The sequence below is a fragment of the Diuraphis noxia genome, unplaced genomic scaffold (genome assembly GCF_037042655.1).
Source record: "Diuraphis noxia isolate RWA-SAM2 unplaced genomic scaffold, SU_Dnox_SAM2 contig0002, whole genome shotgun sequence".
Taxonomy (NCBI): domain Eukaryota; kingdom Metazoa; phylum Arthropoda; class Insecta; order Hemiptera; family Aphididae; genus Diuraphis; species Diuraphis noxia.
The window spans coordinates 37,512,791-37,530,184 of record NW_028301712.1 but is presented as its reverse complement, the minus strand read 5'-3'; the positions used below and the strand labels follow the sequence as shown (position 1 = coordinate 37,530,184).

At 28.2% G+C, this 17,394-nt stretch overlaps 1 protein-coding gene across 5 annotated transcripts in view; it reads right to left on the bottom strand.

The window, feature by feature from the left end:
- Positions 1 to 12,582, bottom strand: part of LOC107162907 (serine/threonine-protein phosphatase 2A regulatory subunit B'' subunit alpha) — a 43,258-nt gene extending 30,676 nt beyond the window's left edge. For 3 of the 5 annotated variants that reach the window (XM_015510056.2, XM_015510055.2, XM_015510061.2), the window contains exon 1: positions 11,984 to 12,582. The gene's annotated coding sequence lies outside the window, so the exon portion shown is untranslated. The remainder of the gene's footprint in view (positions 1 to 11,983) is intronic. The other 2 variants (XM_015510060.2, XM_089219312.1) reach the window with 1 other exon arrangement.
- Positions 12,583 to 17,394: the final 4,812 nt, after the last annotated feature.

The window sequence follows — 17,394 nt, the reverse complement described above, 5'->3', positions numbered from 1 at the left end:
AAAATATAATAAAAAGCCTATAAGATGCCCTCGGTAATAATCTTGCCTTTAATTTTTATAATAGGTCAATTCACTCTAAATTTTAAATTAACGGAGCTAAACATGATCTTCTGAGCGTAAAATTTGCTATGCTACGCATTTGTACGACGGAGACAACACAATATGCGGGTGTGGCATTCTCTTAAAATCGTCACTGTAATACCTACACTGGTCGTAAATTCTGGGTAAAACCTATGACACAATGATTTCGACTACACCCTAAATGAATTATAGGTATTCTAAGCTCATATTATACGTCAATCACTTGAAATTCGATCTAGTAAAATTATAAACGGTACATTTTTAGTATATATCTACATAAATAAAAAAAGTTAAAAAATACTTCGTTTTGCAATTTCATGGTGATTGAATGTATGATACTAATTGTTAAGGTCTATCATAATGTCCCAGATGTGATCACATTATTGGTCTAAACTTCTAGGGATTTTCAAATCATTCACGAAACGTTTAAAAATGAAAAAAATTGAGCAAACATATAATGCAATATGATATACCTTTTTTTTTCCTGGTTAGAACCGACAGCAGAGGAGGATCTGTTTGCACAATACTACTCCTCTGCTGCCATCGTTTATTGATGAATAACGTTAAAACATTTAATCACAATACTTAACATCAAATATACATATTACAACACCTAATGCTACAGCATAAATGTCCCATAGATAAATTATGACGATCCCGTTTATGCTCGGCCCGGTGTCGCACGCACCCGCAGGCCTGGCATCCCGTTCTGCTGTTTTGACGGAAAGAGCTCAGACGTTTAAAGCCGCTCTTGCTTAGGCCTCAGCTAGCCTCTCATCATGCTCTTTGCAGCTAAGAATGTCTTCGATCATTTCATAAAAAGCTTGCGTGGCGCGTTGAGAGGCAGCCCTTATTCGCTCGTTCATGCAAATCGGGACGTCAGTGGGACCACAAAACATGTCCTGTACATCACTTGGAGTAATGTTTTGGCTACCTACGAACTTGTTCACTGCTAGCCGCATTGGTTTCCAATGAGTGCAGTAAAAAAATGGTGTGTTATATGATATACTTTTAGTCGATATAGACGGGTTTTCTCAAATATACAATACCATATTATCATACATTTGTACCTCTGGAACTATTGCACTAATAACATAAATTTATAGCGTTATACCAATTATACTTATACTGTATAGAATATTTAGTATTTACATAAGCACTACATATCAATCAAATAATTATTTTCATATGTAAGTGTTTGTTTCATAAGCTTGATCAAGGGTTGTGTTAGTTAAGATATAATATGATATACGGCCTGCAGTCAGCATCGGTCACAAATATAACAAGTTTGCGTCACAACTAAATTAAATACCATCAGTAGTTGGAAGTGTGATTTAGTGTTTGAGTACATCGTAGTTAACATTTGAAACAAATTATAAAAATAATAAAAATCATTATAATAATATGAAACTATTATTGATAGAGGATCGAAAAATGCGAGTACAAAATGGGCATACCGTTACAACACGTCGCAGTCGCTCGTTTTCGATGTAGATATATATACCAACTATACACAAGTACTAAAGCCGCGGTCATTGACAGATGGGCGGCAGCCGGTGTGCCTTTCTTTTTTCTTTTTTTACTATAATACATAACCACCAATGTGGTTATCCTTATTACACGCATGTCTATATATAATATATTGAATATTCTAATAATATTATATATATAATACACCATCGGACGTGGAATTCGTCCCGATGGTCCCGTTGAAAAAATCTAAACAAAATATTGCAAAATTATTACCAGGAATTTATCCTACATAGGTAATAGGTACATAATATATTATGAATTATGATGAATATAATATAGCGTGCACAAACAGAGGGAACTTTTAACACGAAAACACGGTCGTCGGAATTAATATTCATAATTGGGCTTATGCAGACGTGTTCGCGCGCACGCGTGTGTACCTATATAATATATTATTATTAAATTAAAGTATATAAAGCTGCGTAGACACTGCACGTCAACTTCGTACACACGCAATTATAAAGAGCCACACGCATAGATGATTAAGGTTTTTTCTATAGGCATATAATAAGTATATACATAAAATTGAATTGTATTTTTTTCTTCAATTACTCGCGGGTCAAGGTAATTTTGAGTGCAACGAGCGACTTATGATTGGATACATAGGCTGCAGTGGGCACACATTATAGGATTAACGTAATAGGTAATAATAATACAACATTCAACAAGTTCTCGTATGCCGTGCAGCTCGAATTTCGATCACGATTCACTACCAATGATATAACGCCAATTTTCATTGAAAATTTTTTATTTTTTATTTGATTTTCATCATAGGCAACTCATGTAGGCTGTTTTATTACATAATTGTAAATACAATATAGTACATCCTGGCTGGTGATGACATAATTAATATCAGTAGTCTATTTAAATTCAGGCTCAACTCATAAGAAACTAAATGGCCTCGTATTACACCCTTATTTTAAAAATACCAAGAATTATTGAAATATATACATTTAACGCTATTATTATTGAAAATTAAAACGAATAAATTAAATGACTGCCTATCCATAATAAATCATTAATCAATAATAAACATAATATGGTTTGGTTAAATTACCATATGATTGTATACGCATTAAATTAATATCATAAAAATACCCAGCAGTCTAAAATAATTTCGACCGTTATTTTATATTTAAAAAAAAAAAATTTATTTTTCAATTGGTTTATACAGTAGGTATAAAGGGATATACTATACTAATACCGCAGTCCACAAGCCAATAGGGTTAAAACAAATACTTGATGTATGTTTAATATTATTATTTATTTCCATAATTTATTATTGTATTTCTTTAGATGAATACCAGTAAATATAATAAACATGAATTATTTAATTAACTTTCAGTTAAATATTATTTTACACGATTTCAATTTTTATTGTTTTAAAATAAATAATATTACCTATGTTTCAATTTTAATTTTATAAGCTATGAGCCTATATATGGTAAACATGATTAGATTAGAAATTTTAGGGTTAGTATTAGCCGGAGTATTAGCTTAGTTAACTTTTCAAAGAAATGAGACAATGAAAGTATTAAAAGCACCAAATTTATCATTTTACGTGATATAAAATCGGACACATACTAGTTGCGGACGAAATTATTCAGGTCAATATTGTAACATAACAATTGCGAACACGAGTTTCGTTATCGTAGTACTAGTTGCGTACAGAGTTTTTTTTCTCAAACACATTTCTCAAATCAGGTGAGTTGCGGACACAAATATTTCCCTTCACCACTTTTTCAGGACTTAGGACAAGCTACCAAAAAGTTGGTAGGTGATGGGGTTAAAAATATTTGTGTCTTGTAAAAGAGCAATCGTTATTATTAAAATGTTGTTAAATTATTTAATGTTTTAATTTTGTAACAAAAATTGCTTATAAAATACTTATAGATTATCGTCATAGTATTTATAGATCTTTAAATCTTTTGGTAAACATTTTTTTGAAACAGCCTGTATATATGATATTCTACTGAACTGATTTCACCACGTGAATATTGCAAAATTTGATTGCTAATAAATGCCTCTTTTTCAACAGTTATTTTTGCTCGTTTTAAATTTCGCACGGCAGAACAATTCATTTTCGTATAGCTACTAGTCTGTACTTCATTTAGGGCCTCGATCAATTGATATATATTAGGATGACTTAAAAATAATAATAGGTAATTTGTCCGCAATTAGTATCTTATATTTGTGTCCGCAATTCGTATGTTACCTTTTTAGATTTCGTCCGCAACTCACATGTTTTTACGGTTTTTGTCCGCAATTCGGAAACACCGATAAAATCAGGGACTAAATCGGTCCTTTTGACCGGGCGTCACCTTGTTGCAAATAACTCATTGTAAACAACTATTAACGTAGATTGTTAATGTATATAAATAATATAATAATAACTTTTAATATACATTTAAAAAATAATAATCTTTTTAACTACTTTAATATAAATATAGTGTTAATTTGTATGATATAAAATAATGGTTGACAAATAGTAACTATTAATATTGTGTCTTAATTTTACAAACCTGTACTGTAGTACTTATATTAAACATCCAAATGACAGTGTTTATGAAATTATTGCTTGAGTTTGATGTTTTTCAACTATTATCTATATAACAATGATTCATTATAATATAGCTTGTTTTAAATATTAAAATGATTTCATAAATATAAATTAATCTTATATTAACTATTTAATACGCTGTCTGATACATTATATTAATATACCATTTAGTATTTACATTAACAGGCTATTATTTATAAAGTTGATAATAAATAAAATAGGTTGATATTAATACATTTTTTAAATGTATATATCATCAAGGAAGTGAAATCTTAACAAATTAAAAAAGTATTAGGCGGTACCGTAATTTTCATAGTTGAGTGATGAAAAACAGTACTTATTATACAGACGTGTTTTCTTTTTATTATTTTTAAATAATATAGGTATACCGGAAAGACGGTTTTGGATACCATTTAACACTACATTTCATAAAAATATCGTGGAATATTATTTTTATTTTTAGTTTAAACTATAAAAACATCTAATAAATATATTTTAAAATATCTACCTAAATACAAACTCAAATTTACGTTTTAAATGAATATATCAAAATATTATTTAATACTATTGGATGCGTTATGAAAATTGATATGCCTTAAATAATTTTTGTTATAAACAGACAAAAATACTACCTACTCAATAAAATGCATTGTTCATTACTTCAGTAACATAAGCCAAGTTTTTAATATAAAATTAAAAACGTAAAACAAAATAAAAACTTTCTTTTCGTTTTCAACAAGTAGATCTCGTGTTTATAATAAATAAGTGCTAAATAGTTATAATACTGTTTAAAAAAAGATTCAATCATTATTTTTTTTAACAACATAGGTACCACAATATAATTAAATAATGATTTAACATTATAAAAATAATAAATAGTTATAACAAAATCAAGGATCGTTTTCAACACGTTTTTAAATCAATGGATTATGGAGATCTTATATTGATTCATCTGGGATTCAATAAATCATAATATTTATGATAATTTTCAATAAATTGTAATCAAACATCATAATTTACCGCTTTTTAAATCAAATGTGTAGATATTATTTCATGTTAAATAATACTTTCAATTTTAAGAATTTCCCGGACTTAAAAACAACAAATTAACAATATGTAGATATAAAAAATTAAAACTATTAATTAATTAACATTACTTTTATTATGATTTCACACGGAAATATTTATATAAAAAAAAGCATATCATAACAACCGAGATAACAACACAAAATGTTTTTATTCTAAAAATTATAAGTATTTCATAATAGCATTTTGCACCAACATTAAGAGAGTTATGTTAAGATAAATTAAGAAATACAAATTTCGTTCACGACTATACATATTATTTAGTAATAAAAATGTACTAATAATCCTGGTGGTTTTTGATCATATTACTGAAAGGTTAAAATATTTTTATCAAACTATTATTAGTGCCTAATTCATTGTATAATTGAGAGTAATATCAACAAATATAATCTTATCTGCCGAATCGTATACTTATGAGAAAATTTAATGAATACGATATATTTATTTAATGATAGTAATAATATATTAGTTCTCCTACAAGCAATATGTACAAACAACAAGAATACAAGATGTACAAATTCTGAATTCGTAACTACAGTTGAAATCGTGACACTAAATAGAGTTTATTGAACATAATGACAATGATCAAACTAACGACATTTTAGCTTAAACTAGAGCTAAACCTCAGCTGAAACAAATCAGTAGAAATAATAGTTTTTTTATTAAAAAAAAGATTTTTGAATAACACAAACTCGTACAGATCATACATATTATAATGGAAGAGTAAAATATTAAATCGTTATTCTTTTATGAAATATTTTAATAATAATGTTTAGGCCAATAAATTATCATACATACCTAAGAGCTCTCGAACATAATAACTAATAGAACATAAAAAACAAATAAATAAACAATATTTTATGTTCTATACAATATTTGGTACCAATAATGTATCATAACTTAAATTATTCGTACTTTTTTTTAAACCTCCTAATTAAATCAAATAAAATTAACGTATATGATTGGTAAGTACTACAAAAAAAGAGAAAAATATAATTGTAATTTATAGTAAAACATGTGATTGACCTCATTGAGTAAAACTGACTTATCGACGATATAAAAAATATGTTAATAGCAACTAAATGATTTTAAAATACATTTCAGAACAGAAAAATAAAAAAAATAAAAACAATGTGTTAAATTTCTAATCTTTATTAAATATTCAAATTGTTTTTTTAATGTATTTAATGTTTAGAAACTCCACACGCCTGATAAAAAACACACATCATAGAAAAATCAATGAAGCCCTCGGCATTCTGATATTAGTATCTAAAAATAAATGTACCGATTTAAGAAATTTCTTTTAAATTACAGTGTTCATTTCATAGACTATTAAATAAAAATGTTCGTAATATGATAATAAATTTAATTTATAATTATATTTTGTTATTTATATATTATATGGCACGAAAATCATATTATTTGCAATTGAGATTGGCACCGTAGGTATAAGTTTTTCAGAAATAAATACGATTTAATTTAATAGAGTACCTATAGATATATTTTTTTATAGCAGTTGTTTTTTTTTTTAACTAGATGTTGTAAAACGGCTAATTCTCTAGGAATGTATGTTATTTATTTTTTGATGTAAATTTGGCTTGAAAGTTTTTGAAGTCACTAAATAAAAAACTAATTTTTATTCCTCAGCTATAAATAAAGGTTTTAATAATTATTAAAAACTTTTAACAGTATATACTTATTTAACTATAAAATGTTTGAATACATGATTATATAGTAAAAATATAGGTACCAATCTAAAGACTTCAGTCTGGTAATGTTGAAATTGGGAAATACCTATGGAAATACTTATTCAGGTTATACAGCTAAATTATCACATTAATGATATTTTTTAGTTTGACTTAATATATGATTTTTAACTATTAATTAATCGATTTAAATCATAATAAATAAAAAATAAAAGCATTTTCTAAATTAATCAAAATATTAACAAACTCGTCAGAAAACTTCTAATATATTTAATGAAACAAAATTCTCGTCGAGATACAGGGCCGGATTGGATAGGCGAGCTACCGAGAAAATCTCGGTGGGCCGCTCAAAAAAAATGTCGATCGTAAGTGTTTGGGCAATTATTTCATAACACAAATTTGAATACATTTATTTAACTCTGTGCACTACGTCAAATCTAAATCAATTTATACATTTTTATTTGAAAAAGGCCCCTTTTAGGGCCGGTTAAAAAACTAAAACTCGGTGGGCCGATACCTTGTCTATCCGGCACTGTCGAGATATTCAAATTACCTAAATCATTTCATAAAAATCTTGAAGCGCACAAAAACATAATACTACAAATATTATTTGGCTAAGTACCAACTTTTTTTAATAAAAAGGGATATGTAAGATTATCATATGAAAACTAATTATAGAGGCTTCGTTAAGGTGCATATATTTTTGGATTGAGTTTGAAACAAGAAAAATATATTGCTAAGAGTCTAAGATACATAATAATTATTAATAAATAAGTGTGCGATTTTATAACAATCGAAATCATACTAAGTACCTAAATGAACAAACTAAAATTCAAATAATTGTAATTTAGAAATTATTACAATAAACACACTAATTAATCACATATTTAACACAAAAACTCACTATACTACCACTGTATATCTGTACTTACATAATATCACCACATAATATGGTAAATGCCTATAAACTGTTCCAGAACAGTTTGAGTACAATTTAGTAAATACTTTAAATTTGTTCTAAATATTAATTAATTTTCGTGACGTAATCCCTGTTTAGGTATTAAATAAACGAAGTATATATCTCTTTAGTTTTTTTATAAGACTGCCTATGCTACATGTTATAATATTATATGTTTATAAAGTATAATACTATAATATATGTCAAACGGAAATGTTAATATATTAATTCGAGTTTGTATTGGGCATGCACACACTTAAATAATAATAATGATAATAAAAAGATGGATGAATGAATGAAAATCTCGAGGAACCTCGTAGCCTACATGTTTGGATAATCCCACACAACGTATTAAAACCTACAGTTCAGATATGATAATGAATGGAATGAGGAATGTAAATACAATAAGGAACACCTACACACACGCAATTTTAATAGGGTCAAAATCATGTGTTCGTAAACTTATAAATAATACATGCACAAACGCTCATATTTTACGCACGATACATCGTGCGTATAATTTGAAATTGGATTTGAAAATTTAGGAGGGAAAAAAATTTTTTTCAAACTGATGATATGTACACCATTTCAGAATCCAGTGTGATTATAACATTAGGTACATGAAATTCGTGTATCAACATAATATGTATATTGTATACAATTTTCCTCGCAATTTTCTTATTGTAATTATTGAGATAATAATTTAAAAAATTAAAATGTCTGTAAAATATGTGGTACCTATGAGATTTGATGATAAATGTAACTTGTTAATAAAGCCAAACTATTACAATAATATTACATTTTTATAGTTGACAATGGGAGACTTCAATTTCAGCAATTACTAATTTGATTCTAGCTAACTAAGTCAGTTAAGAATTATTTTTGCTTCTTAAATATTAAAATAATAAGTACCTACCATGATATACATATTATATGGTACACAATAAAATAATTTTGAGTTTATAGGTAATGTATTTTATACATAAATATAAACAATAAACATAAGTATTATAAAAGTAATACATACGAATACATAGTCAGATAATAGCTGTGTACCTACTCTGAAATATTTCTATGAAATTGTCATAATAATATCATTGTACCATATACCTACCTACATAAACTCTGGGATAAAATCTTTGGAAAGATTAAACTATTATAATTATAGTTCTCACAAAAAGTTACCAGGTACAATATATCATATTTTCTTAATCCATAAGACAGTAATTTTAAATTTTAAACAATGGAAATTATTGAGATGTAATTCACATCAACAGAAATTATTAAACAATATATCTAAATATAACAACTAACAGTTATTCACAAGTTCTATTGTAAATCTATTCAGAATGATCTCTTCAGTTTTCTGTTACATTACTCAAACTCATAAAACTATCATAAAATCTAATTATAAATTAGGTATATGCATTTAAACTTATAATTAATATGTAGGTAATGTAGATACCTACATCATTATTTTATTTGTATTACTATTTCAAAATCAATTTAATACAACCCAAAATTGTGCATGAGATTTAGTACTTGTTTTAATGTTGACACTAGATGCTAGTCAATTTTTAATTTTATGTTACAGACATGTAGGTAAGTGTTGATTTGATTAATTATCATGTATTTAGTATAAACATATAAATATATGTTTATTACAATTAAAAGTTCAATCTCAGTGGCATGCCAGGAATTTTGAACGGGGAGAGGGGATGTTATAAGCAACGACCACCATTGGGATTCTATAGGACTTAAAATATGCTTTAATATCTCCTTAAATATCACTAAATATGTACTAAAAATATGCAATGAAAACAACAAAATACGCTAAATCTGAAAAGCACAAGATAATGTACGACAATGAATAACCACAACACGTTCAACCGAAAACACATAATAGGTATGAGTACACTAGTTAGCTATATTAATATAGTATATTATATACCTAATATTTTTTAACGCTCATTTGATGTTCTTACAGTTGTAAACGACAAAAAAGGAACACATCAAAATCAACTGAATAGCTGATAACATAAGTTTAAGATTAAAAAAAATACCTGCCTAAAATGAAATGATGCGTTAATACATTCATGTAGTCGGTCTACTTTACTTAATATTATATTTTATAACATATGACCAATATTGATTAAAATATGAGTAAAAAATATCTTAAAAGTCTAGAAAGAGCACTAAAACCCTAACTAAAATCTTTACTAAAACCTAAAAAATCTGAAAATCAGAAAGTAAAATTTTATTTTGGTCCTCTGAATTATGAAATAAACTCTAATCTTAGGTACTCTGCTATCTTGCTATAGGTAAGCATTTTATAAGAAATATTAAAATACTATAAGATCTTATTTCTTAACCTTGGTAAAAACTAATGAAACATTTAAAAAAAAATGTATGCTAGTACTTACTGAAGAAAAAAATAACGGGATTTATTTTTTTACAGAAGAGAGGGAATATAACCCTTAACCTCCCCCCCCCCTGGGCACGCTACTGCATTGAAAAGGTATATTACTCTTGGTATTACCTAGTATCAATAATACAACATAGGTAGTAGATTTATAAATATAAATGTCCATCTAATGTTACAGTTTTCTTACATAACATAATATATATTATGTTAATGAAACCAAAATAGTTTTCTTAAGGAGATATACCCATAGATAAAAGAAGCATATACAAAACACCCAAGAATAATATTAAAAGCATATTAGATAATATTCAGGGCCGGATTGGGTAGTCTCGGCCCTTCGAGAAATATTTTTCAATCAACTAGTCATTTTCTATAGTGGCCCATATTGGACGGAATTTAATATCAATAAATAATAATGACCTTATCATATTAGTACTATTATAATATAGCTGTCATCAAAATCATAATGAGGGCATTAATGTTATTATTATGTCTATGGTTTTAAAGATACATTTTAAAAATTAATATTATATGCACCTACCTACTGACTCGCTACTGACATATTTGTAAATTTAGCATCCAAATTATAAAATATTGAACATATATTTTTAAATTTTAATTCTATAGGTAAGTGCCATCATATAGATAACCTAATAGATACTACTAACTACTGTGTAGCATAATACAATAATTATTTTCTTGAATTCTGATATAATTTTTAAATAAATATAATTGTTTTGCACTTTTATATTCTAAAATAGTTGACATATTTTATTAATAAACAATAACTACATATATAAGAGAATACCTAGACAACTTCATAAATTACTCTGATTTGTAGATACATTTTATTCTGGGTAAATGTATTTTTTAATAGGAATATTAGTTACCTTCATTAATAATAATTAATATGTAACATATTATCATGCTATTGTTCATAGTTCATTCAGAAGCTTGTACAAGCAATATAATTTAGGTAGTACCTATACCTAGGAATTACTACTTAAGGGCTGGGACTAAGCTTTATGATTGTGGTAATTCCCATAATATGATGAAGCTAAAGAAATGAAGGAGGAAAAAAAAGGTATTTCTTAGTGTACCAATCTAATATAATAGCAATTTCTTAATTAAAATATAAGTAATAGGTATATTGTCCGGTATATTGTTATAATCACTACAAAGTTGGATTTATAGACATTTTGGGTTTGAAAACCAACTATTGGACAGGAATTTGTTGATAAAATCAATTGTTAAATGTATGTCACTAGTAAATAAAAAAATAGGACATGTTCAGACTGTGTTATTCTTGACCATTAGCCAGTAATCACACATTTTGTAGGTATGGAACACTAAAACTGCTGTGTGTGGTTACAAGAGCACATAACTAAAACAATGTTAAGACTTAACAGTTAAGTATGTGACTATGTCGCTTTGCCACTTTGGTGTTATGCGAGGTGTTATGTGACGTTCAATTCCAATAGTATTTGTACTAAAACTGATACCTATTATATGAAATAAGTAATAACAGACTAGGTATGTGTATGACATATGTGGCTGTCTCGTGGCCATATTTGTATTGGATATAATATTATAGTAGACACTAGACTCAGTAATAAACACAAATAGGTATTTACTCGGTGTCGTGCAATCTCTGGATGTACTGTAGCGAAGGTTTGTCACCCAGGCCATAGTGTAACGGCCAACTGCAGATGCGAAGTCTGATCAGACAGAATAGAGATCGATATGGTCTGTTGATAATTTATTATAATACTAAACCAAAATCACGTTATTAAAATGCAATATATCGGTCCACACGCATTGCACCTACACACAGTGAGCGGGCGTGGAACACTGAAAATCGTACGACCACGATGTGGCAATCCCCGCGTCGCTTAAGAACTGTTAGCGAAACGAAAGTTTTAAGACAATAATACCGGGCGGTGCACGCCGAATTTGATGGTGCTACCGGAAACGCGAACTTAGCACTTAAACACCGGGATATGGGACACGATAATTTAACTTTATTTTATGATTATCAAGACGAAGACCACTTAAACACAGGTCCACCGTTATTTATTTCTCGTTGACTGTTCGCAATATCAAATGCTGTTGCCGCCGACCGGAATGCACGCTGAAACGCACCGCGGCCAGAATACTGTGTGAACAGTCCAGTGAGCACTGTGAGCGTATCGACAGAACCGAAAGGCACGACGTTTGATTGATGACTGGGGTGCGGCGGTGGCGCGGTGCTCCCGGCGCGACCGAGTCGGACGCCGCCCATTTGGTGTCGCGTCTACCCCTCTCCACCCTTTCCAACCTCCCACACAGCAATCATTTGGCAACCACTGAATGCATCGCGGTCGGTGCGTCTCAAAATCGTCATCGCTCGTTACAATATATTATTTTGTTCAACGAATTTAATGTTTTTTCGAGTGTTTTTTAGTTAAGTTACATTTTATTAAAATGATTTTAATAGTTTTATTTTCCATTTTGCAAAATTTTATAATTTTCTTTTCTCAGAGGACAATTTTTTTTTTCGGAAAATCCTTGACGTATTATTGCCGTAATGCGCGCAGCACATGACGGTATATAATCAGACCATCATCTGATTCACATATTATTATTATTATACTTATAATATTTATATAATATGCTATATATGATAAAATATATTAGTTAATTCAAAAATAGCGAGTGGGTTAAATTTTTAGCTGGACTCCAAAATCTGCGTGCTTATAAACAATAATATTAAGTAGATACCAAACTACCACCTAATTAACCGTCAACCCATCAATTCCATTCCTGAATACAACTAGATTATTAAAACACATAGTGAAAAGTACTGAAAACCAAAATATTGTTAAAATTTTGGCAAAAATTTGCGACAAAAAAGAATGAACACATTTATTTTAAATTTGACCCGATGTTGGAATTACATCGTATTTTCTAATTCCATCACAAAAAGTTCATAATATCCTATTTTATAATATAAATAATAATCAATAAACTAATTTGTATTATTTTAGTACAATATCTATCGTTGGCCTCGCTTGCGTGCTAGCTACTCCCTATACCCAACGGACAAATCCACGATAAAATGTTAATAAATTATATTAACACATAATAGCTAAGTGTATTGTATTGTTAATTCATTATAATTCTTATAACATGATTATACATTTACACGCATAATGAAAAACACAGCTTTAATTTAATTCGTATACTGATTAATTGATTCTACTCGTACTATATTAAATTACTTAGAATATACATATATTGATATCAGTGGTGTATATAGAGGGGTGGCCTAGTGGGCTGCAGCCCCTCCCAAAATAATAGTCTTAACTGTTAAGTATATGGCAGCTTCTATAGGTGATAGATCATTATTGTTAGTTGCTATGTATAATATATTATAGCCCACGACGAAAATTTTTTCTATATACGCTACAGATTGATATATATATATAAGTATTATAACAACATACCTATAACTATAGAAACTTTAACCTTATAGCTTAAATATAACTAAGAATACTGAAAAGGAACCTAAACAATCTCTAACGACTACTAGAACGAATTTACATGTCTTGTTGTAATTTGTAGTTTTATTTTGGTGACACTCCACTACAGGCTTCGCGAATGACTGCGTGAGCTGTTATTAAAGTTTTATTTAAAATGTTATTTATTATATATTATAAAACTGAAAACATACACTCATTCATATTAGTAAATTACCATTGATTATAAATTAATATTTATAATCAATGATATTACCTATACTGAGTATTCTGTATTATCTATATATATTTGATACATTTTCAAAAGGGCCAGGAAAAACAAAAAAATAATTAAATATGAAAAGCTGAAAAGCTGAGATTATTACGCAAAACGAGATATTTGTAAATCCCGATTTTATGTTAATATTATTTAAAAAAATAACAGTAGATAAATGATGTTTTGACCGAATTGTTAAATTATCATTTCCTAAACACCATAAAAAACTTTTTGAGCTTTTTATAGGCTATATATTATAGTATATATTATGTACATCGATATAGCTAATATTTTTGATCTGTATTAATTTATTTTGAATTAACGTTAATAACAAAGTCTTCGCTCCGTCAAAAAACTTGAAAATTTAATACATTAATTTAGTTTCGTCATAAGTTTTAGTTATTATTTAATACATTTGATAATTGATAATTTTTTTTTTTTTGCAGAAAACATTACTTATTGACATAAAATATTTGATTATTTCTGTACACCTCCTTTAAGTTGCATTAGTATTAGAGATACAGTTGTAAATAATAGGTTTTTTATTAATGTCATTAAAAATGTTACTTGATTTAATTATAAAAAGAGATTTGAATGTAGCTAGGTAATAGTAAATTTTAACAACTGCGACTTTTTTGTTTATAGGAAATATAAAAAAAAATCAAATTTGTCTGTATTAGATATTTATACATATATGATATATTATGTACCTATATGTATATATTATTAACAGCAGACAACAGTGGCGAACAAATCTCAAATAACCCATAAGCAGCCTTTTTTTGGTTGGGTTAGGCAATGGTAATCAAATTGGTTTCGTGATTTAGCTAATGAATAGTTAAAAAACAAATAGGTATATAGTGCTTTCACTGGATAGCTTCTTTACTCGCGTGCAGGTTTTATGTTATAATTATATAAATTCTCACTTAACACATATAGGGCACAGATTTTATATTTCTCTTAAAATTAAAAAAATATTGAGCACCTGCTCATCCCTTAATATTAAAAAATGGAAAAGCAGCTATACTTTTCAAAGACTATGTTCGTTTCACCACCTGCAAACAACAAATAAGAAGTGGAGAACTACGGTATTGGTGAAATAATGAGCTGCATGGGAATGCGTATCAAAAATCATGATAATAGGTGCTAGGTTTAGGTACTTATATACCCTATATATATGTTTGTCATGAATCATGATTCACAGTACAAATGAAATATATATTATTCTTAATTGTTTGTTCGTATGTATGTATCCCAGATTTCGGAATACATAAAATACTTGACGGGTTTTTTTGTATTAAATAGTATACATGCGATGATCAGTTACGTACTAACGAGGAAGTGGGGGGGGGGGGCTTTTCAACATCAGGATAATGATGATTACTGATTATAGGTTACCTTTAAATAGACTAGAAAATAATTAAACAAACATTTTTTTTTTTAATATTTAGGTTACTCAATCTTACATCTCATTTTATTGCTTATAAAATATTAAGTTACATTATTTTTTCTACATTTGAGCTAAATTTTTAATAATTTACGATAAATTCTAATCAAATGTACAACTTAAAATTAGCTTAATTTTGTTATTACTTATAGTTTTCAAATTGCAAATGAAATTTTTCTTTTGCTTTTGGAGAAACGTTGAATTAATTTTTCAACATCCATGTCTATGTACGGACTATGTCCCTATGGATGTTAAATAATGCAAGTCCAATCATACGTGTTTCACACATTGTTGATCTTAACCATGTTTTAAGACGTCGTAATAATGAATAGAGAATGTTATTTCAGAACTAGAATTACTAATGGGCAAAGTAATTAATAATTTTAATATTTTATTTATTAAAGAAAAAGCGTCTTCATCACAATTTTCAATTTTGTAATACATCAATGGCATTCTTAGAAATTACTGATGAATCCTTTTGATATTCACGTATCCATTTTTCTTTCCAAATATAGTATTCACTATTCACCAATCACCAACTAATAGCGTAGATACCTCATTTCTATGAAGTAATATTTGAAAATCTTTGGCAACTAATTTTATTTTGTTGATTTCTTCTTTTTGGTCACTTGGTAATTTAAACAAATTAGACCGAAAAAAAACGGTAACTGAAATAATTCCAATGTATTTTGTGAAAAACGTGTTTTTAAGTCATCTATTATACATTATTATATTCAATAAAGGAATAAATATCGTGATTCTGTAATAACTAATAGTCTTCTACATTATTAGTAGAATAGTTTGAACGATTTTTTTGTTGCTTACATATCCTAGCCATTCGTAATTCTACATCGATAATGTTTTCTAAGTCTTCAGATGATTTAAAAATATTTGAAAATTCTGTGTCAACATTTTCACGACATTTCAAAATAACTTGTAATGTATCTTTAAATTCTTTAATAGTATTTGCTGTTGTACTCAAATCTAATTTTTTTTTTTCGTCGTCGCATGTCGTGTCGTTAGCCTACGTGATTAAAAATTACAGAAAAATTCTTAAAATAGATTTGTAATATACCAATATCAATTTTACAAAACATTATAATCTAATATAGAAATATGTAATAAGAATAATTTAATGTTAAATAATATAGTATTTTCATTAATTATAGAATAGATCTATTCTATAATGAATGGTATTACTTTTTTCGCCAGCCTCTTTTTTTTTTTTTTTTTTTTGGTGGGGGGGGGGCATTACTCCCATGCCATCCTTGTATCCGCGCCTGTAAAGACGATTTTGGGCGACAGGTATGTACTATATGTATGCTGCAGCATGTGTAATTTATTATTCCCGATATTGACTGATTTATACGTAGTTGTACCATACCTTGTCCCGTGACCGCCGGCAAAAACGCACTATGCACGCGAACTTGTATAATAGGTACTGATCATAAAACAAATTTGGAATAATAAACTGATCTTGCTGAACTGCTGACCGTGCTGTTATGCCGTGTACCCAAGTGTTTCTTTTTTTTTTGCTTGTATCAGTCAGATAGTTCAATCTAACACTTTTTATTTGCGAATTAGAAATCGCAAAAATTAGTGTCGTCTAAGTGTCATATGGATTCTAATAATAGCCAATGGCTGGCTTAAACTGTCATTAATTCTAATTATTTGATAACTGTCAATTAGAAGCCTGCAGCTCGTCATTTATAATGGTGCAATATTTAAAAGATGTACGATTTCGTTGCCGTCATCCTCTCCCTTGATATTTGTGCCAAAAATTGAAAATTATTTTTCGGTCATACAAATTCTATACCACGCTGT